General features: G+C 56.4%; 1 protein-coding gene across 4 annotated transcripts in view; it reads right to left on the bottom strand.

Moving 5' to 3' along the window:
• The window catches only part of LRFN5 (leucine rich repeat and fibronectin type III domain containing 5), a 44,435-nt gene extending 24,715 nt beyond the window's left edge, over window positions 1-19,720 (bottom strand). For 2 of the 4 annotated variants that reach the window (XM_053946611.1, XM_053946607.1), the window contains exon 1: window positions 19,571-19,720. The gene's annotated coding sequence lies outside the window, so the exon portion shown is untranslated. Of the gene's footprint in view, window positions 1-19,225; window positions 19,277-19,570 lie in introns of those variants that run through there. The other 2 variants (XM_053946608.1, XM_053946610.1) reach the window with 2 other exon arrangements.
• Between the last annotated feature and the right edge of the window lie 3,495 nt (window positions 19,721-23,215).

Below are 23,215 nucleotides of genomic sequence, written 5' to 3'. Positions count from 1 at the left end.
CAGCTCACCTCAGCTCTCTCCGGAACTGCCGCCTGACTGCTGAGAGGTAACAGAGTCAACAGCCACAGGGCTTGAAGATCTGCTCTGGAGATGATATGAGGCCTCCAGGTACAAGGAAACAAGCAGGGAAAGCTGTTAGGTGGGATGGAGACAGGAGAACCCCAGAAGGCTGTGAAATGCACAGCCTGGCCCTGGAATGAGGGTTGGTGAATCAAGATCAGGAACATCCACCGGGCCTCTGGTGTCCCTCCCTCAGGGACAGGGAATGGTCATCTGCTGGGTCAGCACCCATCACCATCACATGGTCACATCACACAGGTGTCCAGCTGGCACCTCCCAGGCTGGGGACACCAGAGGCTGGTGCAGGGGGCAGAGGCTGTGGGACTGCCTTGGAACCAGTGTCCAGGATCAGCATCTGTCACACAGCCTCTGATGGCATCAGCCAAACCACTGCCCAGCCATTAATTGTGCCAGGACAGGGTGGGAGAGAGGCTGAGCACGGCCGTGCTGTCCCAGCAACATATCCAACAGCAGCAAGAAGGACAGGAGATGTCACTGCTTCATTGTCCAGGTCTGCAGGAAGAGCCTGTGGTGGAAACAATGAGGGAGGGGAGTGGGAGGAGAGCAGAGTCAGTGGGAGAGGGATCAAGGCCAGGAGGAGCGGATGGCACAATTCCCCTTAGACCAAATAATATTTAATTTTTTTATCAATTTTCATTAGCCTTTTCCCATGCCTCTGGTTCATCTTCAGCATTTCAGGATTTGTTAAAAATAAACCATTACTGTCTCAGGGAGCTCCTCGACCAATTATATTAATACTCCTGGGTCCCAGTTATCCAGCTCTGCCACTTTCAAACTGCCTTACTTAAACTGTCACTTTTAAACCTTTTTCTTATCTCATGTAGCAGTAGAAAAAAACTTCCATTAGTTTGCATTTCGCTACTCCTTTGCAAAGGCCGAACAGAAATAATCACAGACAACTTTTGTATCACCCCAATGTATTTCCCACTGTGCCTTGTGAGGTCCAGCCCTGTAACAGGCTTATGTTTGTATCTCAGGTGTACTCCTCCTCCTGCACCTGGTACCTGGCCCAAGGATACTTTAGGCACAAAAAAGACCCTCAGTGTGCAGACACGTTTTTGGGCAGTGGAGCAAAGAATGAAACCCCTTGGGCATAGGAAGAATTTCTTCATGGAAAGGGCTGTCAGTCACTGAAAGGGGGGCCCAGGGAGCTTGGGAGTGCCCATCCCTGGAGGTGTCCCAGGAATTCCTGGAGGTGGCACTGAGAGCTCTGGGCTGGGGACAAGGCGGGCATGGGGCACAGCTGGGACTCGAGGCTCTCGGAAAGCTCTCGCAGCCCCGATGGTTGTGCAGTTCAGTGGCCTGGCAGGAGTGGGGGCTGTGAGAGGCTGCTGAGAAGGGCAGCTGCAGCAGGAACTCAGCCCCTGCAGCCCCCTGCAGCCCCAGCCCAGCGCTGCTGGCTCCTGGCAGGTGCTTCTGACCCACAGCTTTAAACAAGTTGCCACCAGGCAACTAATGAGCAAGAGCCTCATTATTTCATCTGTTAATTAGCCACTTCTCCATCCCCTGTCACCTCACATTAATAAGCCCTGCTGTCAGGGCCACTGGGGTAATGGCAGCACTGGTGTTTGCTGGTTGTTAGGATAGAAGCTTGTTCTTTTGAGAGTTATAAAGTTCTTCTAAAAGTTTTCCATGCCTTCAGATATTTACATATTTCTACTGAGTTTTCTCACACTGTTCATATAAACAATGGTTGTTTTCCATTCTTCTTTGTGGGAGGAAAGAATTGATGGACTGTTGGTTTGACCAGTGTGGTTGGAGAGGTGTCAGTTTCACCCTCCAATCCACTGCCACTTTTGCTATTGTATATATAGTGGAGTCAGAAAATAAAGTTTGCTTTTTTGGGTTCTTTTTCTTTCCTTTTGCATCTGGCATCCATGCATGAGTTATTTCGTGTCACAGTGTGACAGAAGCTCTGGCTAGAAAACACAGCTCAGAGCTGATTGAAGCTACTCCCATTAATGAACCACAGCTCCTGAACTTGCAGACCATGGATTCATGGAGGACAGCATCACTGACACCAGGAGAAATTGAACTACGACTGTTTGTGACCTCACCTACATCAGAATGACAGTTCTTGAAAAGTTTGTGAACATGATGACCAGAGATGGTGTGAACTGCTCAGGCAAGGGCTGACAGAGTGGCACTTTCCTCTGTGTGTCCTTTCCTCTGCTTCCAAAAGACGCATCAAACTTCTTGTAGGACAGAAAAAGTAATATAAGCAAATAAAACAGGTTTCCCTTCAGCTGGACAAGACCAAAACCACTTTACACAGATTTCTGGAAAAAGAAAAGACAGCCACTTCCAAAACTTCTAGCCCAGACAAATGATTCTGAGAGGTAATTTTTCTCCTCTACATCTCAGTGCATGAAGCAGATACCATCAGATCTGCCACACGCGATCCCATCAGTTTGCACGATTTATCTCCTTTGTCTGTGCCAGAAAATTTAATGGGTCTCTTGGTCCTAATGTTCTTCACTCAGCAAAGAGTCTGAGCATTTCAGATAAGAGACATACTTAAGGCTTTGGCAAAGAAATTCAGATTTTAATTGCTGCTTCAAAATTTGATCAATCGTGCTGCTATGGCAAGATTTCCACAGAACTCAAGAAAGGGATGCCAACAGATGGCCACCCACACCCCAAATCCAGCTGTACAGCTGGGGCTGATCCTGCCCCGAGGCCGCAGCAATGCCTCACAAGGGCTGCACATCTGCAGCCACCCTGCTCACACCACAATCCAGCTGTAGGCCAGCTGTGCAGGAGCTGCACAGCAGCTGCTGAGGACCACGCCAGGCTCTGCCCATCACAGCACATGCCTGCAACCCTGCTGTAGGAGTCTTCATCTTGCATTCCAACCATGGCCTGGGGAAGGCAGAGATCCTGGGAGATCCTGACAACCTTTTCCCATACCGACACACCCAAACCACCTCTCCATGGCTCGCAGGAGCAGACCTGTGCTCTGAACCAACTCAAGAGGCAGCTCCTGAGTCCCATCAGGGGTAAGCAGCGCTGGCTGGGACTGCACAGCACCCTGCAGTGTGCCCGTGTGGAACGACAGAATCCTTCAGCCTTCAGCAAGAGGAACTCAGCACTGCAGCTCACCCCCGGGCACTGCCAGCTCCAACACCGCCTCCTGAGCCCTTCCACTTCTGGAATGGAGTTTGGGATGGAGCTCACAGGGTCAGCACCTGCATTCCCTGCCCTTGTGCTTCCCTGCCCAGCACCAGCATGGCAAGGCAGCAGCAGGACCCCGCTCTGGAGCACCAGTGGCAGCACTGGCACAGAGCACAGCACACAGGATCAGCACACAGCTCCAGAGCACAGCACACAGGATCAGCACACAGGATCAGCACAAAGCACACAGGATCAGCACATAGGATCAGCACACAGGATCAGCACAGAGCACACAGGATCAGCACACAGGATCGGCACACAGGATCAGCACACAGCTCCAGAGCACAGCACACAGGATCAGCACACAGGATCAGCACAGAGCACACAGGATCAGCACATAGGATCAGCACACAGGATCAGCACACAGGATCGGCACAGAGCACACAGGATCAGCACACAGGATCGGCACACAGGATCAGCACACAGGATCAGCACAGAGCACACAGGATCAGCACACAGGATCGGCACACAGGATCAGCACACAGCTCCAGAGCACAGCACACAGCTCCTGCACACAGCTCCAGAGCATAGAACACAGGATCAGCACACAGCTCCAGAGCATAGAACACAGGATCAGCACACAGCTCCAGAGCACAGCACCAGCACACAGCTCTGGCACACAGCTCTGGCACACAGGATCAGCACACAGCTCCAGCACACAGCTCCAGCACTCAGAACTGGCACAGCTCTGGCACACAGCATCTCCTCACACCCAGCACTCCCAGCCACGAGGAGATGGAGCCCACGTGGTGCCACCCTTGGACATGCACAGACACACTTCAGCTCATGGTGAGCACAGCACAGCCGCTCTCTTGCATCCCCTCCCTGTACGAACAGCAGGATTCTCAAAGGCAGATGAAGCCCAGGTGGATCCCAAGTGGCACCACAGCCAGACCCCCCCACTCAGCCCCCAGACCTGCTCCCCTGCCTAGGGTGCCAGCGCTGTGCCAGCAGCCAGGCCAGGGACTGTGATCTGGAGTTTGGGCATGTTTTACACTTATTTATTTCCCTTCTAATACATTTTGGCATAATTGTCTCTTATCTTAATTAATATCAGGAAAATTACACAGTTTCCCTCTCACAAGAGGAGGCAGAGCAGCACTGTGAAGGGAAATGCTTGTAGAAACAAAACAAGGAACCTCAAACTCTTACTTCAAGTAAATCAGCATGACTTTACTGCAGCTAATTGAGTTATCTTCAAATTATGCCCAGAAATCAAAGCAGAGAGAGAGAGACACTTTGCCCTCCACACAATGTCCTCTTTCTTTAAAAATACATCACTGCTCCTCACCTGGGATAATTCACTTGTGGGGAGTTTTGAGTAAGTTAGAGATGGGACCTCTGAGCTGTTTTTGATGATGGGGTTTATTTTCTTATCTTCTACACAGGCAGGAGGGGTGAGCTCAGCTCACATCTTCACTGCACGGATCAGAAGGTCACAAGACCCTCAGTTACAAGACTTTTTAAGGAGTTATTGACCAACAAAACACTGCCAACAGAATATTTATGGTTTTCACCTAATCCTTAAATATTTCATCTTATGGACCCATGCTACAGTGGGAGCTTTCTTAGCCAATCCTGTTATGGCACACAAACCCACAGTGCTGCATTCTAAACTCCTTGTTTTCCTCTGGAGCTACTTTTATTTTTATATCTTAAACTCTGAAACTCTAAACTTTCCTTTCCTTAGTTGAACGTGTCCCTGCTTTAAACTGCAAATCCACATTCTCACTTCTAGCACCTCAGTTTGGGAGCCTTTTCCAGGTCTGGGTTTAATTCTCAGTTTTGGCTTACAGGCCCAAAGCTCTGAAAGTTCCCTGCATTTCTGGTTCCAACACTCATCCCTCAGCTCATGGCACAGGAGCATGTCTGTGCCATGTCCCTATCACACCCCACCACTGACCCAGCAGATCTGGCAGGAAGGGACAGAGCAGGAGGAAGAGGGGACAGAGGGGACAGCTCCAAGCTTCCAAAGGCACAACAGGGTCCCAGGTGCCAGGGGCACAGGGAGCAAGACCCAAACGCCATTCCCAGGCACTCCCACAGGCACTCCTGCTGCTCAGACACTCCTTGGATTTACACGAGGAGATGAGACAAAGTGAGAGACAAACACAGAGATGATGGCAGGGGACGCCACTGGGAGTTCTTAAACTTTTGTTTCAAGAATCCATCTTCTTCTCCAAAATTATTTCTGCCCAAGCTGATGGGGGTCAGCAGAGCCCGCAGCACTGGTGGCACAAGGGGACCTGCAGCCGTCCCCGCAGGCTCGGGGTGCCTGGCTCTCACCACATACTCCAGGGACCCCCAGAGCCCCCACCCTGGGCAGCCCAGGCCAAAACTTGGCCTAAGTACAAGGAACAGTCATCAGATGGGAAACACTTTGAGAAGAGCACTCTGTGTTCCAAAAAATGTCATTTTTTAACAGAGAAGCTTGCCTTGACAATTTCCTGGTGACTTCCTGCCACAGAAGCAGCTGCTCTTTGGTTACAGCTCAGGAAGCACCCAGAGGCTTGAGCCCAGCTAAAATATGGATCCAGTGGCCCCAGGGAGGAGGACAGGTGACAGCAGAGGGACAGGGGGCAGGTCCTGGCACAGTGTGAGGGGACATCATAGCAGATCCCAGTGCCAGACAAGTACCACAGCCATTTGCCAACATTTCAACAGCTGTGTTGTTGCTGATTGGTTTTTTTAAAGTTTTTCACCATTCTTTAAATTCAAGTTTTCTTATTAATATAAGAAAGCAACAGAAAAGCAAAGACATCGTGCCCTTCCTACTAGAGATTCTTGAGATACACAAATTCTTTTGCATGCACTTAATTTCTGCTGCAAAGATCTGATGCTAATTGAATCTCTTTTAATAAGAAAGCCTTTCACTGGAAAAAAAAATCTTACTTTAAGGAATCCATAACTTTTTTTCTTTAATTCTCAGCTTTGCTATCTAAGCTCTCCCTTGCCTATCTCTTTTGCTGTCTGGTCCTCTTGTTCACTTTTCTAATTAAGAATGAGGTGGGGGAGCTGGAGAAAACTAAATTACTTCAGTGTCCCAGTAAGGGCACAGAGCAGAGCAGAATGATGCCCTGGGCAGCACTTCCAATCCTGCTCACAACATTGACTCGTTTTCAAGTCCTTCCATCAGCCAGCAGCTCCAGCACCACTGATTCTGTGGGCACAGTGACCTGACACAGCTCCCATGAACAGGACTTGTGGATCTTCTGAAAGACCATAGAATCCCAGAATGGTTTGAGTTGGGAGGGACCTTGAAGACCATCCAGTTCCACCCCCTGACATGGGCAGAGACACCTTCCCCTTGATCAGGCTGCTGGGGGCAAGAGTAAATTTGCCAAAAGTAAAAACGTCCTGGCATGAGGCTGCCACTCTCAGAAGGGCTGTGACCAGAGGAAGCATCACCATCAGGTCCATGGCCCCCAAAACCCCACCAAGACCACCCAAGAGCTGCTGGGAGGAACACAACCACCAACAGGCTGTGTCAGAGAGAGCACAGGAGAGCTGCCAGGAGCAATGCCCAGGAAACACAACCCTCAGGAGAGAGGCCCCTGAGACATGAAATCCTGCTCTGGACTGGGGGAAAGAAGCCAACACCTTCAACTCCAGGGGACTGGGATAGTACCAGGCATGAGAACAGCTCCTCTGCTGGCTCTGGCACTGAGGGATGACATAGGGACAGTGGGTTCCTATCCAGCAGTGCTGTCCACAGCACAGGACAGCTCACACCACTGGAGAGGGACAGGGCAATGCCCCACTCTGCCTCGCCCATGTGAATCAGGAAATGTTATTTGGCACTTTGCTACGTGCCATCAGTTAAACTCGCAAAGGAAACAAAGAAATCCCCAGATCTCCCAGAGCACGGTCTCCTAGAGAAAGATCTCCTGCAGCAGAATCTCCCACTCCCACATCATCTGAATGAGATACAGCTGTGCTCACGGCATCCTCCCAGTGTAAGAGCCACTTTTACAATTTCCTTACCACACATGGGCACTCCACACATGCACCCACCAGGGCACAGCTGGAATTATACTGAGACAGACTTTCTGCAAAGCAAAGTGATCCTGTCTGGAAGCCTGGTGTCCCCATAAGCAAGGCTGGCAAACAACAACCCGGCCCACACCCAGAGCAGAGGCTCCAGCCATCAGCTCTGTGCCCTTCCAAGTGTGGTAACACTTGGGAACATAGGGATAGAATGTGACAAACCCTCTGTGTGACACAGGCATTGGCACCTCTGCAGCAGCAATGACGTCCTGATGCCTCTCCCTGGTTTTAAAAATTTGAGAGCCACAAATGGCTAAGGGATAAGGGGTTTTAACCTCGGTGTTTTAACAAGGATCCTTACTGGTGCGCCACTTCACCAAGGTGGAATGCACTGCAGTGCACACAAACAGAAAACCCCATATCCCATTTACAGACCTTACAAATTAGCAGATTTAACAAGGATGCCCCAATGGGAGGCCTGGATGAACGGCCTGATATTCCCCATCCGTGGAATTTCCCCTGGATGGGTCAAATCTCTAGTTTCCAGGATGTGTTCTCGATAGGACCTTGGTTTCCCAAGGTAGGGTTTAATGGTCTCCTGTTATGAGGCCTTTAGGATGTTTGGTCTCCTGGCCTAACAGAATACCAGGACTATGCTAAGTTATCACACTTAAGGAATTACAAGGATGCATGCTAAGAATACTAAGGATACATAAGAGTTACAGAAAAGGTATAGAAGAGAAAAGGCAAAAAAATCATCATGGCATCAGTCCAACAAATGGGAGTTTCCTGCAGGACTCATTCCATTCCCAGCATGGGCAGGACAGGGACACAGGAGCACTTTGTCCAACAGCACTGTGCCCACCCAGCACTGTGCCCACCCAGCACTACACCGCTCCTTCTCCTGCCCACAGCCCAGCCTCACTGCTCTGCAGGCAGCCCAGCCCCACTGCAGGGGTGCTGCAGGCAGCCCAGCACCACTGCTCGTGTGCTGCAGCCCAGGAATGCCTCCTCCTCCTCCTCCCCTTTGCTGGCAGCCTGCACCATCCATCAGCACACGCCCAGATCATCAGTGGCACGCCTGAACCTGCCACTCAGCCCTGTCCTGCTGCAGCCCCAGGAGCACAGGTCACCACAAACCGTGCAGAGAGGAAGCCAACAGCTGCAAGGATTTGCATGAGCTTTAAGTCACCAGAGATGTGGGCAGGCTGCTGTTTCCATTACTGTCTTCATGTGCTGGGAGTGGACATCCCCCTGGTGTCTCTTTCTCCTTCACTAACCAGTAACCAGTCCCCTCCCTGCTCCAGCCCCTCCTGCTACAATGATCTCCTCCCTGCTCTGTTCTCCTGACCTCAGGAGCAGGGAGCACGGCAGGGACTGCTGTTCCTGCGTGCCCAGAAGTGCCGTACCTGCAATTAAATTCCTGGGGAAGCAGCGTCTGTGCATCAACACAAACTGATGCTCTGAAGGACCAAAATTGCATCCCACAGCCACACGACTCAACTGTGCTAGTGCACAAAGCCCTGAGGGCTGGAATGCCATCACCTGGGAGCAGCAGCAGGGCACAGGTGAACAGCCAGACACTGCTGGACAAGAACAGGAAACACATCAGGAGAGCGGATCACTGTCAGCATGACAGGGGAGCTGCCAGCCTGGCACTGAGCACGGAGATCCCGAGCTCTCACTCCTGTTCTCCAAGAAAAGCAATTCAAATCTTGTCATTTTGGAAGGATTTGAAGAAGCTGCTGAAGCTGCAGTGGCAGCAGCAGCACCTGAGAGGTTTCACAGCAGCACAGACAGGCAGCAGCAGGCGGCAGCCCCAGGAGCACGAGGCTGCTGCAGCTGGCACCAGACCTGAGCCTGCCTGTGCCACCTCGGTGCCTGTGCCACAGCCCACGAGGGCAGGAACGCTCTGCTGAGGGCTGGGGCTCCCATTGCCCTGCACTGGGAGAGGGCAGGGGGTCCAGGATAGCTCCCCCTCTGCAGCATCCTCAGCCTCCCTGCCCTGCTGCCAGGATCACCCTCCTGGCCCCTCTACCTGGTACTTTTTTGTCAGGGAAGGAGCTCACTGCCAGGCTGTACCCTCTGCTCAGCTCAGAGCTCACTAGCTGCCAGCCCCCAGCAGTCCAGGGTTTCCACCTGACAAACGAATTGCCAGACAAGCAAAACCCCATGAAGTGCAGCTGAGCAAGTAAATGCTACAAAATAAGAGCAATTTATTCCACAGTTTACAAGTCAGTCTGTGGTCCTTAGAGATAATTCTGCTGTCAGGTGCTTATGTTCCTCCAGCAGTGCCAGGCTACACGAGCTGCTTTTGTGCCTCTATTAGCCCACATATGTGCAGATCCTCCTTTTTCCACATTATATTTGCATTCAACACTTAAAGTTTTGCTTGACCTGTGCTGCAAGCTAAGTGCAATTCTGTCATAAGATTGCATGGAAAACCAGAGCAGGCTTCTGACCAGTGTTTATTATTCAGAACACTGAAGCATACTGATCTTTCTGGAAGGGTCTGGCAGTCTGGAAACACCTTTTGCACCCAGTTGTGCCCAGCCACACACTGGTGGTGTGCCGTCCGAGTTACATTGTCCCTCACCTAGGAGCAAACCACCCCTTACTGAGATTTGAACTTTAATTTATTCTCCAAATCTGCTGAACCAGTCCTGTTCTACTCCTGCACAGCCTTACTGATATACAGGATATTTTACCCTTCTGTTTCCCCCCCTCTTTCCTGGCAGACAGGTGCCCAGCCAGTGCTTTGCTCTGATGCCAAGGCACCATGAGTCACCCCCCAGCCCCTGAGCTCCTCGTTCCAGAGGGAAAAACACCTGCAGCCCTCTGCCTGCCCTGGGCTGTCACAAGGCCCAGAGCAGAGGGATTTCCCGGGGAACAGAACTCTCAGCACTGAGGAGCTCCCCAGAAGAAGCAGACACTTCACCCCCTCCACCCATGGCACTGGTGCAGCGGTGCCCACGCCTGGACTGCTGCAGGAACATGGAGCAGCACAAGGCACAGCCTGAGCTGGGCACAGAGAGGGGACTGCAGCCACCCACAGTCTCCCAGATGGAGGCACGGGGGCACAGGCTGTGCTTTGGACACTGTCTGGTGATGCAAGGCTTTCTGAGCCACAACAAACAGTAAACACTCAGCCCAGCCTGAAACGATCTCATAATAATAAACCAATTCATTTCTACAGAAGAACTTCCTCCCTATGCAAGTGGGGAGGCCCTGGCACAGGGTGCCCAGAGAAGCTGTGGCTGCCCCTGGATCCCTGGAAGTGTCCCCGGCCAGGTTGGAGTGGCCTTGGAGCAGCCTGGGACAGTGGAAGGTGTCCCTGCCCATGGTAGGGGGTGGAATGAGCCATAAGGTCCTTTCCAACCCAAACAGTTCTGGGATTCTGTGACTCTGTAAAGGAAACACGTCAGTAAAAGCCATAAAAAACTCCCACGGTTCCATGTTGGGCACAGAGAGCTACAGAGGGGCAGCTGCTCCCCTCAGCTCCTGCTGCTCCTATCTGGGGGGACAGAGTTTGAGACCAACCTGACTGGCATCCACATTTGACATCAGCAGGTCAGTCTGTCACTAATTGAATTATACCTGCATTACTTAATAAACAAAGAATACTCTCCACATTACAAGGATGTAATCCTTTAATTGGTTTATGAGCACAGAGTCCCATGGGAAGTGTCACAAATCCATCAGGATGCCCTGAGCACTGCGTTTCTGAGCTGCAGAGATAACAAGTGTCATATGCCAGCAGTCGGCTCTGGGCTGAGCTGGAAAGGGAGCTGAGCCAGCACTCTGCTCCGCTCCACGCCACCAGCACACCCAGCACCACTACTGCCAGCACTGCTGCTGAGGCTGTGGAGCTGCCTCCACCACCAGCAGCAGCAGCAGGAGGCAGACCCCATCTTTCCAGCTCCCCCAGCTGCAGCCCCCTCCTCCCGGGCTGCTGCCCACCCCAGTGTGCATGGCATGGGGTGACCCCCACCCCATGCCCCTTCCAGGCACAATGTCGTGGGCAGCTGAGCAAGCAGCCCCCCCCCGTGCCTCCAGCCCCCTGTTCACACCTGATTCATCGGGCCTTGCCCACACAGTCCCACCTGACTGCCCAGACACACGTGGAGGGGACGTGGGTCCTCCCCGTCCATCATCTCACCCTAGAAATCCCCTTCTGCTGCTTCACACGACTTGCTACTGTAGATGCAAACCAAAACCGTATCTGTGAAGCCCAGCACACTTCAAAAGCCTTGGCAGAGGGAACCCACGCCCTGCAGGAGGCAGGTATGCTGCTCCATGATGCCTCATGCACACACACCCCAGCTCAGGACCAAGCCTCTGCTGGACAAAATCCATTTCAGCACCTGACCCACCAGCACTGCTGCTCCAGCCTGCACTGCTGGCCATGCTGAGGGCAAGGATGTGTCCGTGCTGGCCGCACAGGAGGGCACAGAGCACACAGCACTGCTGGCCACAGCATGGAGGGAACAGAGCATGGGGCATGGCAGTGCAGCTAGGACCTGCGTGCTCTACGTTGTCCCTATAGGGACACCCAGATCGCCAGATGTGTGTGCTGCTCCCCAGATGCCTGGGTTAGATTTTCTGTGCTTGGCATCACAGGAACACCATGTGGTGCCCCTGGAGTACGAGTGGTTCCTTTGATCCATGTGTGGTAGCTGTAATACTGCTGTCCTTCACTCTCCTCCTTTAGCCTTCACGTCTCCCCACATCCCCAGTACAAACCAGGGATGCATTACTGACCACTGGGGAACAATTTGGATATCTTATTAACACCTAAACCCAAATTCCAGATGGCAAGGAGCAAGTCCAGCCTCCCCCCAGCATTCCAAATCTCACATCCTTCTGGCCACACAATGTCACTCCTCGTTATTGTTCTTTATTTACTGTTATAACTTTCCAGATGGAATTTAAGTGCAGTCACACGCTCTGTACGTTGATTGGCTTCTTTAATGCTCCTCAGAAGAAACGAAGCTCACTCAGCTCAGCCCTTCGTGCCTGCTGGTGACACCAGGGGAGGCCCTGGCAGAGCTGGTGGAGCGTGGCAGGGCTGCGGTGCCGAATGGAGCTGCTGGGGCACGTGGTGCCACAATCCCAGGGCACCCACCTGAGCAGCTCAGCTGGTACCCACCTGGATACACAGCACAATGCCCATTTAAACACTACTGTCCTCATCTGTTCCCTTAGAAATTAACACAGTCCTCATCTGGCACTAACAGCAGCTGCCACCATCCATTCTGACCCACCGTGCCCTTTTCCACAGCGTTTATCATGTTTTCCTTCTAGGGCAGGGAAGGACAGGGGATTGCTTCAATCCACAGAAGTTGCATGTTCGCAGAATGCTTCTTAAATAACACATGCTAGGTGTGTCCAGCTCAGGGCAATAATGAGCACAACAGGAATGGCAGCCCTTGGGAGGCAACCTCTCATTTCAACCACATCAGGACACCAGACCCCGATGGAGGGATCCTTGCTGCTGGCCAAAGGGGGAATGCAGAGCAGTGGGGTGCATGTGGGACACCTGCAGGATCCAGCTGCAGCTGAGCAGGGGGCTCTGTGCAAGGAACATGGAGTAGTAGAAGGGAGGCTGCACCCCCCAGTCACTAAATGCAATCCTGCCATGTACCTGGGGACAAGGACACATCTGTTTTCAGTGGCCCAACATGCCAGGGCAGCAAGTGACGACTAGCCCACAAAAGAGTCCCCATGCAGGTGCTCTGCTGGCTGAGCCTCTGAGGCCACATGTCACCAGGGTCGTTGATTGTCTCCATGTTCATCCCCATCCCTGGTCCTCAGCACAGCATATGGGGCCTGAATGCTACCAGACCCACATTATGAGGACAGGTCATCACCTGGAGGCACTTGCAACACATTTCCAACCCACCACAGGCCATGCCAAGGACCCCTGCACAGGGCCTGCTGGGACACCCTGCCACTGGGCACTGTCAGACAGCACTGGAGCCTAGACTGGGGCCTGTGCTGTTATCCTGGCTCTTTACACCGTAGCTGAAAGATGCTCAGTTGTCTGTGTCAGCTTGCCCAGGCTCAGTTGTGGCATTCAGGGCCACGGTGCTCTCCTGACCACGGTACTGTTGGTGTGCAGAGCCCTCCTGCCCACCTGTGACACAGCAGACTGTCCCCAAAGGCAGCCACGGCCAAAGCTGAGGCTCAGAAGCAGGAAAGCAGCAGTCACTTCTCGGGAACCGCAGTTTGGAGCCCGGTGCCCAAGAGCAGCGTCACTGCAGCTGGGTGCCGGCAGAGATGAGACACAAGGCTGACGTGTCAGAGGAGCCACGAGCACGGCAAACCTGCCCACGGCACAGCGACACCAAACCTGCCCACAGCAACACCCAACCTGCCCACAGCACGCACGGCGCAGCGACACCGGCTCGGTGCAGTGGCAGCCGGCAGCAGAAGCTCCCTGCGAAACACCACGTCCCCGGCAGCAGCACTGACTCACAGCTGACAAGGCGACAAATCCCGCTCGCCTTACTCAGACCCGCTCCCACGAGCCCTATCAGGGAGCTTTACATCAGGGCTTGCAAAAGTGCGTTGGAGAAAACAGGAACGACGCAGCTCCTGGAGCCCCAGCGGCGCTGCCAGCGACACCTGGCTGCCTGTGCCAGCGGCACCTGGCTGCTGTGCCCATGGCACCAAACCTGCCTGTGCCAGCAGCACCTGGCTGCCTGTGCCCATGGCACCAAACCTGCCTGTGCCAGCAGCACCTGGCTGCCTATGCCCATGGCACCAAACCTGCCTGTGCCAGCGGCACCTGGCTGCCTGTGCCCATGGCACCAAACCTGCCTGTGCCCATGGCACCAAACCTGCCTGTGCCAGCAGCACCTGGCTTCCTGTGCCCATGGCACCAAACCTGCCTGTGCCCATGGCACCAAACCTGCCTGTGCCCATGGCACCTGGCTGCTGTGCCCATGGCACCAAACCTGCCTGTGCCAGCAGCACCTGGCTGCCTGTGCCAGCGGCACCTGGCTGCTGTGCCCATGGCACCAAACCTGCCTGTGCCAGCAGCACCTGGCTTCCTGTGCCCACAGCACCTGTTTTCCTGTGCCCATGGCACCTGGCTGCCTGTGCCCACGGCATCTGCTTTCCTGTGCCGGGGCAGATACTTCACATTCCAGGCAAACTCTTAAGTCTGGCTAAAGCATGGAGAACTAGCTCCTCACCCGTGTGCAGCAGAACGTCTCTGCATGACTCCCCAGTGGTGCCAAGGCAATCCCATCCCAATCCCAGCACCAGCAGCACCAGGGAACTAAGAACACATCCTGGGGATTCCTCTCAGCCTGACTTTCTCCACCATGCCTTTTCCTCACTGTTTGTGTTTTCCTTGTACACCTGCTCTCCCACAGCTGGTGAGTCCTACTGCAGGACTCAGAGAGCTGTCACAGCTCACTGGGGTGAGCTCCTGCTTCTCCATACCCCATGGCCAACTACAGAGACCAGGAAGTATAAATAATTGGAAATAAATACCCAGGGAATATCAGCTCTCTGGCAATGAAACAATGCTGAGGCAATGAAAACTGAAGAGTTTTATCTGTCTCCAATCCAAAATAATTCCAACGTGATCTTGACAGAGAAGCCTAAATAAAAACTTCAAGGGAAAAAAGATATTGCACTTTAAAGCAAAGCTACCTAATCATACGTTTTCATGGAAATGTTTTGCCGTAAGACAGTTCCTGGGGAGAAGCTTCATCTACAAGAGCAAACTCAAAACCACAGCATTGGACATGAGCTCTGCAGCACTGGGAACTGGCTTAAATACTCTGAGGTCTCACTGGCCACTTGCTGCACAATTAGAGGCACCCACCAAGGCTCCCATTACTGCCTCAGCCAGCCATTTGACAAACCACCTTCTACATCACCCAGCCTGCTGGAAACAAATATGACCTGTACAGCCATTTATTCCATGGAGACACAGAGGCTGCTGCCCAGCTCAGGCAGCAGGCATGGCGTGCTGCTGGCCTCAGTGGCCAGCGAGCCAGGTGGGATGGGGCACAGGGGCAGGGAGCCCTCGGACACCTCAGTCACCCACACCAACCTGTGCTCACAGGGCAGGGCATGGCTCCTGGCACCACACCATGTCACCACCCCATGTCACCACACTACAGACCTCTGGCTCGTGGAGGCCACAGCCCCAGCCAAGGGACCTGGGGTGGCCCAGCGGATCAGCACCTGTCTTTGGCTCGAGGGGCTCTGGGCCACGGCCTTCTCCAAGAGCCCTGTCTTCTCTCCTCATCTCACCTGTTCCCCTGTGAATACCAACCCCTTTCCCTTCCTCTGCAGCCTCTTAGCTCTCCAAGAACGACAGCAAGAGCTGCCACAGAAAACAAAATGATGGCCATCACTATTCCATGTCGGGCTGCAGGCACTCAGCCAGCCATCACTGTCACCACCACCCAGCCAGCAAGCCCATGGGCTACTTGGGAATGTAGCCAAGGTCTCCAGCCCTCCTCGGAAGCCCTGCTAAGAGCAACACCAGCTCCAGAGAACCACACACAGGGACACAGACCCACCCCTACCGCAGGGCTCTGTGGGAACACCCTCAACAGCCTGGATCTGGGCACTGCAGAGGAATCTCATAACCTACGTTACTTCAAGATTTGTCATTTTGTTTTCAGAATGACATCTCAAACTCCAGAGTACCAGAAGGTATATCTGACTAATTTGAAGCAAATGTTTCTATTTTGCTGTAAAGTGCATGATTATTTGATAAAAACTTTCTAGAAAGAATGGTTCACTCTTCAGCAACAAAACCTTATACTTTGGATAAGGTTTGGATTGGGTTTCCCAGGCTTGAGCATGCCTCTGGTGCTGCTCTTGTTCGACCACATTTCCCCCTGCTATCCAGCCACACAGACAACAAGCTTTTGTTTCCAAAGCATTTTAGGTAACTACCTCAAGAATAGTTTTTGTTTAAAACAAAGACACACACATAAGCCTCTCCTAGGACAAACTTCATCAGATAGTGTCAGCAAGCATGGTTTAATAGCATGATATTGAAAAGTAATTTTACTACTAGCTAGAAAAGTCTGAAGACTGCAGAGGATATATTTAGATGTGTATAAATAGCCAACACTCAGTGATGTCTGGTCCAAAGAGTACAAATCTTCCCTAATGCATGGAATATGCCTGGCCCAAAACGCTTGAGCAGCACTTACACAGCCTTTTCAGTCTGGCTCAGGTTCTGAGCCCGCTAATAGCGAGGCCATTAGAGCAGCGCTCAGGCCCAGCTGCTTGTGCAGGGAATATGCAAGGATTGCTCTATAAAACCCAGCCCGTCACCACATCTGAGAGCACAGGCAGTATCGATCAGCAGTGGAAAGCCATTAGCTCTCCAGCCTCTGAACTACCTCCACATGCCCCAGCGGAGGGACAGGCCCTCCACGCACCCCGGGATGCTCCACCTACCCAAGGCAAGCACCCTGTGTGCCAAGGCCATCCTTCCTAATGCACCCACCTTCACATCCCCTCTAATCTTCCTCAAAAATTGGGGAAGATCTGGTTTTTTCTTGCCATGCTGCTCAGCCACATCTCTTCTTGGGTTCCCCACATTCCCAGCCAGCCCAGATCCTGGGCTGGGCAGCCACCTCTCAGCCTCCACCCCCTGGCCCCACTCATGCCTTCGATGGCCAACAGGAGCCTCTCCAGACAACAGACCTGCATGAAAAGTTCAAACCAACCCCCTGAGGCACCATCCTGAGCAGTGCTGCAGTCCACTGCAGCTTCTCTTGGCTGTAAGGATGACACCAGCTCTCAGCCCACTGGCTCTCACTGGGATAAGACAATCTGGAGGCCACTTCCACAGGTGAATGTGTTTGGGGGAATGGGTCAATCTCAAGTCCCCTCCTGCAGCTGGAAGTGTTTGGTGAACAGGCAAACTAGTTCAGCTTTTACTTGCACTTGATACCTGACATATCCAGACACTGGACTGCCCTGCCATGATAAAACTAGGAACTGCTCTTTCTGAAAGCAGAAAGATGAGGTAATATGCCAGGAGATGTATCTTAGAGAGGCTTGTAACTGGAGGCCAAACTGGTGTGCATTATGATCCAGTCTTACGCATTTAAACACATTTATTATGCATTTAAACAAATGCATAATCCCTTGAGCACAGTATATATTTAGCAACGTGGATTGGGAAGGTGTTGGCCACCGAGAACACTCAGTCTCTGGTACAGCTGCTTGTGCAAAACCAAACCTGACTCCCAGACCAGCAGTGGGATTTCCAGGCCTGGCACACCTCTACCTGCCAGGACCAACTCTGGCAATACCACAGAGTCCACGGGCCAGCTCCGAGGATTGGCCTGTACACAGGACCAGGGTGCTCACTTAGAGTCCCTGTGGCAGCACACACAGCCCTGAGCACCCAGCTCCAGGCAGCTGGGATGCAGTCCTGCCTCACCAGGACACACCGGAGCCAGCACACGCAGTCCATCTGGGCAGCGCTGCCCCATGCTCCTGGACACAGCCATGGCCGGGATCACTGCTGCCAGGGCCAGCCCAGACCCCTCCATCTGCAGAGGCACAGCTGGAAGCAAAGAGGCTTCAGTTCCAGGATGGATCCATCTTGCCTCGCCAGAGTGCTGGCTGGCTGTGCTGAGCAGCCCTGGACACGCAGCACTCGCCCGAGGATGCTCAGAAGAACAAGCTGACACCACGTGTCACACAGGAACATGCGAAATGGAAGTGTGGGTGGGGAGGATCACCAGCACGACAGCGCAATGGCCAAGGGCAGGCACTCCCAGCCTGTCCAGTTGCACGGCACTCAGCCAAAGGCCACACGGGGCTGGGCTCGGCTGGGGGCACCTGCTGTCCCACCCCTGGTCTCCAGGACTGCTGAGGCCGAGTTCATGACCACAGCTGGAACCAACACATCTCTCTGTTCCACACACACAACATAATGAGTACCCCGGAGGTGCAACAGACTGGAAGGGAGGAGGCGAAAGTGCAGGAAGGGAAGAGCTGCTGTCCCAGGATGCAGAGGAAGCGCAGAGCCGGTGTTCCCCAGTCTACGCTGGGAAGGACCAGCCCGGGAAGAGGCTTCCCCAGGGCACCTGGCGCAGACCTGCCCGTTCCCGCACCGCAGCAGGGCCCCCGGAGCCGCGAGGGCTGCTGCTCCGACACCAACATGGCTGCGAGGCTCCGCCGGCTTCTCCGCCGCTGCTCTGCCACCTCCCCACCGGGAACCTTCCGGCGGGGAAGGGCTATTCTGTCCTACATTTCTTCTCCCGCGCACAGCGGTGTTCGCCACGGAGGGGGCGGAGGGGACGGAGGAGATGGGGGCACAGCCGCATCCCGGGACGCAGGGGACCGCGGCGGCCCCAGGGAGAGAGCCGCGGGGAGAGCGGGGTGTGTGTGGCGACCAGGGGCGACGGGGCGGGAGGACTGGGGCGGGGGGAGCCGCGGGGCCCCTGCGCCCTCCGGCAGAGCCCTGCACCCCCTGAGCACCCCCTGAGCCGCTCGCGAGAGCGCCCCGGGATGGCTCCGCGAACAGCGGCGCCTCCGCCCGCTCGGGCAGCGCCGCAGCGCCAGCGGTGCCGGGTAACCGGGCGGCGGCGGCAGCGGCATCGCGGCGCGGAGGGGGCGGCGGCCGCGGCACGGGCGGCCCCGCAGCATCGCAGCCTGGCAGCATCTCCGGCCCCGCAGCATCCCCAGCCCAGCCCAACGCGGGCGGCCGCCGGCGCCGTCCCGCGGGCAGCGGCGGCAGCGCGGCCAGGCCCGGCCCGGCCCGGCCCGTCCGCGGGGCACCCGCCCCGCCGCTCCGCGCTCTCCGCGGCCGCCGCCCTCCCGGGAAGGGCGTCGTCCCGGCGCCCCCGCCGCGCCGTGGGGTCGTCCTGACCGGGACGTTCGGGACCAGCCGAGCCGCCCCTCACCCCCCTCCCCGCCCCGTCCCCTGGGCCAGTACCGCGGTGCAATGCAGATGTGCCGGGCGCGACTCCCCTCGCGTTACCTGGTGCCTCCGGGGACGGGCGGCGGCCGGAGCGCGTCCCCTGCGGGTGCGGCCGCGGCCGGGCCCCGGCGGGCTGCGGGCTCTGGCGGCAGGCGGGCTGCCCGCCGCTCCGCCCCGAGCCGGCGCTCACCCCCCGCATCCTGCCGCGGGTCCGCGGCGGAGCTGCCCGCGGCCGGGACGGGCAGGGCGGCCCGGGGACGGCCCCACGCGGCGGCTCGGGCGGGCGGCGGCACATGCACACACGCGCGGCGGGGGCGGGAGGCGCGGGACAACCCGCCTGCATCAGCCCGCCCGCATCGCCCCGCACCGGGCAGCCCGCCCCGTTCTGCTCCCGCCGGCGCTGACCTTGTCGTGTACCTGCGCCAGGTTAATCCTCGCCAAGCGCCGCCGCTCCGCACCCCGCTGCGGGATCCTGCGCGCCGGGCGCTGCACTGGACGGTCGGACGGATGGACAGACGGACGTGGCCGAGGCGCGGGCAGCCCCGCCGCCGGGCCGGCGCCTCCCGGGTGCGGGTGCCGCTAGCGCGGGGCGGCCGGCGGCAGGGCCATGCGGCTCCGCGCCGCTCCGCGCCGGGCGCGCTCAGGCGGAGCAGCCGCGGCGGCGGGCGCTGCGGCGGGGCAGAGCGGGGAGCGCGGCCCCCGCGGCTCGGCCCTCCGCGGCGGCGGCAGCTGAGCCCATCCTCCGCGCCGCCGGCCTCCGCCCGGCCCCGGCCCCGGCCCCGGCCGCGGGCAGCCGCGCCGCTCGCTGCCGCATGGAGCAGCCGCCGCCTCCCCCGCGCCGCGCCGCGCCGCGCCGGGGCGGGCTGGAGCAGCCGGGCCCTCCCCGCCCCGCCGCACGCACGGCTGAGCCGCAGCCGCCCGACCGCCGCCGCGCAGACGTGCGGCCGGGCCGCCCCCCGCCGCGCCGGGCTCGGGGCTGCGCGCCGCCGGGCGGGACCGGGCACGGGCACGGGCACCGGCACGGATACGGACACGCCTCCGCCCGCCCCGCCACGCTGGGGCCAGGCTGCGGCGACGGGCGCCGAGAGCGGCCGCGGCCCTCGGGGCAGCCCACAGCCCTCCCGGGGGCCGCAGCCCTCCCCCAGCCGACGCCCGGGGCCCCGGGTCCGGAGCGGGCGGCGGGCGGGGGCGGCGCGGCTGCGGGCGGTGCGCGGGAGTTTGACCTGACGATCGATCCGGTAGATGCACCGGCTGAACCGTCCCGCGGCGCGGAGCGGCCACGCGGGATGGGAGCGCGGCGGTAGCTCCGCTCCTCTCCGCTCCGCTCCGCGCTGCCCGGCATGGCGAGGGCTCCTGTCCACCCTCGGGGCACGCAGCTGCCCGCATCCTGCCCGCGCCCCGCCGGTCCGAGGACAGGGACTGCAACAGCGGACTTCTAGGAGGGATGATCCTGGCAGGAGAAGGAAAGGCTGGGTCATCTGTGGGGGCAGTAAATTGGAGCGCTTTTGGGGATTTCGACATCGTTACCTGTCTCCTGGATCTCTAACAGGGAGGAGAGTGCATTTCGTGATATGGAACACTGACACCCTTTTCTAGTGCTCTTTTGTGGGAAAACGCCGGGGATGTTGCAGGACCCGAAGAGGAGCACTGCCTGGAGAGCCTGGAAGAGGAGCTAATTAACGAACCTCGTCAGCGGCCAGTGACCTCGTACCTGGAGGGATGTGCTGGCACGTGCCCTGCCACCACTGGGCAATGGCCCCGTGTCCCCCGACACCCTCCCCCTGGCACGGGAGCCAGTTGTGAGCTCCTCCGGGGCTGCCCCGCGACTCTCTCCAACCGCACCAGCCCCCGTGGCCACTGCTGCTGAGGGTGCAGGAGAAAACCCATGGATTGCTCGGCACGCTTGGAGGCAGCGGGAGCAATGCTGCCGGGATACATCTTCTGGCTGGGGATGCACGTGGTAGGAGCCCCGTTCCAGAAACGGGAAGGTGCAGTGGCAGTCCTCATGCCTCTCTGCTGATACCGTGCCAAAGTGTTTTGTGCCTTGGGATGGAGCGTCTGGCACCGGTAAGGGTGAGAAGAGGGAACACATCAGTATTCCTGGGCTCAGGGCTGTCCGTGTGACCTGAGAACTTTGAAGTGGTCTCCACAGCAGCCTATGACCCTGGTCTCACAAGGAACACAGCTGCCAGAGCCACATCGTCCTCTGTCCTTCTGACAGCCTCTGAAGCTGTCCAGGGCTGGGCTGCCAGGCTGAGCCTCGGTTAGTGTTTATCTCCAAGTACCAGCTGCTGTTTCACAGAGCTAGTTCAAGCTGTTACAGGGGAGAGAGGCTGGCAGGAGCAAATGAGTCTAAATCTTCTCTCCCTCAAAGGAACTCATGTCAGCTGGCTTTGCTGAGGCGGTCTGCCCCACACTCAGTGCTAGCACTGGTCGCCTTTGGAGCTGGAGGCAGTGTCATGCTCAGCCCTGATTTGGCGTTCACAGTGTGCTCCCCTGTGGAGAGAGAAGAGAGACAGTAAGATGCTCCCTGGTAAAACATCCCTGGTCTTGGCTGGCATCCACCAGTGTCTTGGGCTTCAGGTTCAAGCATTTGCTGCTCTGTCAGTTCTCTGCTGCCCCAGAAGCAGGGGGGCTGGCATGCCAGTGATGCCAACAGTGTGGCTGGCATTGGAAGAGGAGGCAAACATCGGGATACAGCTTCCCTGGCCATAGGAACATGGAGAAGCTCGGTGGAAACTCAGTGGAAGCATGTGCCCAGAGTATGGTGTGTCCTGGGGGTGCGCTGGTTTGCACCATCCAGCACAAACACACTGTGAGGGCTGGTTCAGGACCACTCTGAACTGGTACCAGTACAGCGCAATCACAGCTAAAGCAATGTCCTGTGCTCTCTGGCCTCAGCTGTTCGAGCAAGGGCTGCTGCATCTTCTTTGGCAGCCTGAAATCCCTCCTGGACATGAGACTGAGATGGTACCACCACCTAGTTAATGTACCCAATGTGAAAACTGCACCTCCCTGGGGCATCCAGGAGTGTGGGAGCTGGGGGTGTGCTGAGGAGGTTCGCTCGCTGGGCTGGGATGGAAAGCCTGCTTGTCTGATCCTGGACCCAGACCTAGGTGACAGTGTGTGGCTGCTGTGCCGTGCAGGTCTTACCCTGAAACTGTTCCCCTCCCTCTTGTTCACCCCTCCGCTGGGGCCTCTCCTGGGCTCTCTCCTGGGGTGTTCCTGGCTGCCCCCGGTGACTCTGGGGGTGTCTGTGCCTGAACGCTCCCTTCAATGCCCAGGGACAGGCTGTTTTGGGACAAACCTCAGTGCCCTGTGGGGGCAGGTCTGTGTCCTGGCATCGTTATTCCCAGTGCCTGGCAGTGTACCTTGTGGACGACACTGTCCTGTGTGGCCCTGGCACTGGGGATGCTCAGGATTACTCAGGTGAGCTCCCACCTTGCTCTGGCCAGGATTCACTTTGCCTTGGGGACCCTCACCCTGCTGGGGCTCAGTCACCTCCCCTATTACCCTTCTGAACGAGCCCTTGCTGGGGGCTTTGTCTTGCTCTCTGTAGCTAGTGTTAAAATGCTTTTTTACTGGCAGAGCTGGTAACTCCTTAACCTGAAATCTTTTCCCCCTCACAGGTATCATTTTAAAATTACTTCATAATTTCTTTTTTTTTTTTTTTTTTTCCTGAAATAATGAGACCTGGAGGAAAGTGCTTTGTTTAAAAAACACAGAGAGCTCTTTTATGCCCTTTCTAACCCTTAGTCACCTCTGGAAGAAGGGACCTCGGGCCTAGGCACAGTGCCACCGTGCTGCAGCTGCTAGCGGCAGGGTGCCGTGCTCACCCAGCCTGCTGCCCACAGCACCCCGGTGTCACAGGGGCTGCCCGTCCCTCATCCTTGCACGGTTTGTGACGTGGAGCTCCTCCCCAGCCCCAGGCCGCAGACCCGAGCAATGCTGAGAGCTGTGCCGGGAGCCAGCAGCATCCTTGGGAGCTGCTCCCGCACCGCTGGGGCAGAGGAGGGGCGGCATGCCCGTGTCCGCGGTGGTGGCAGCGGT

The sequence above is a fragment of the Vidua chalybeata genome, chromosome 6 (assembly GCF_026979565.1).
Source record: "Vidua chalybeata isolate OUT-0048 chromosome 6, bVidCha1 merged haplotype, whole genome shotgun sequence".
In the NCBI taxonomy this organism is placed as follows: Eukaryota; Metazoa; Chordata; class Aves; order Passeriformes; family Viduidae; genus Vidua; species Vidua chalybeata.
The sequence above is the reverse complement of the archived record's forward strand: the minus strand, read 5'-3'. Positions and strand labels throughout refer to the sequence as shown.